The sequence below is a fragment of the Odontomachus brunneus genome, unplaced genomic scaffold (assembly GCF_010583005.1).
Source record: "Odontomachus brunneus isolate Ranch 3 - 2012 unplaced genomic scaffold, Obru_v1 Obru_scaffold_116, whole genome shotgun sequence".
Classification (NCBI taxonomy): domain Eukaryota; kingdom Metazoa; phylum Arthropoda; class Insecta; order Hymenoptera; family Formicidae; genus Odontomachus; species Odontomachus brunneus.
In genome coordinates, this window is record NW_022639566.1 from 439,585 (window position 1) to 440,193 (window position 609).

A 609-nucleotide genomic window follows, 5' to 3' on the forward strand; every position below is an offset into this window, starting at 1 on the left:
TTATTTCGTCGTCTTCAAAGTAATCCCCTCCCGGCACAATACACTTATGCCAACGTATTTTCCAGTCTTCGAAACAAGAATTAAAGTCGCCTTCCGGGATGGCTTTCAGAGCGCGTAGCGATTCACGTTGTATCTCTTCTATCGTCTCAAAACGATTTCCCCGCAATGGTCTTTTGAGTTTCGGGAATAGCCAGAAGTCACACGGTGCTAAATCAGACGAATATGGTGGTTGTGGAACGATATGGATCGAATTTTTGGCGAAAAAGTCACGAAGAACGAGAGCAGTGTGAGAAAGTGCATTATCGTGATGCAAAAACCAAGAATTGTCTGCCCACAATTCTGGCCTCTTCTTGCGAATAGCTTCACGCAAACGACGCATAACACTCAAATAATACTCGTTGTTGACGGTTTGGTCGGGTGGAAGGAATTCTGAATGGAATTCGGAATTCTGACAACACCACGATAATCGATGAAAACTGTCAACATGATCTTGATTTTCGATCGACTTTCAAGACCTTCTTTGAACTGTTTATACCACTTGTAAACATTCTTTTCCGACAAAGCATGGTCCCCGAAGGCTTTCTGCAACATCCTGAACGTTTCTGCACC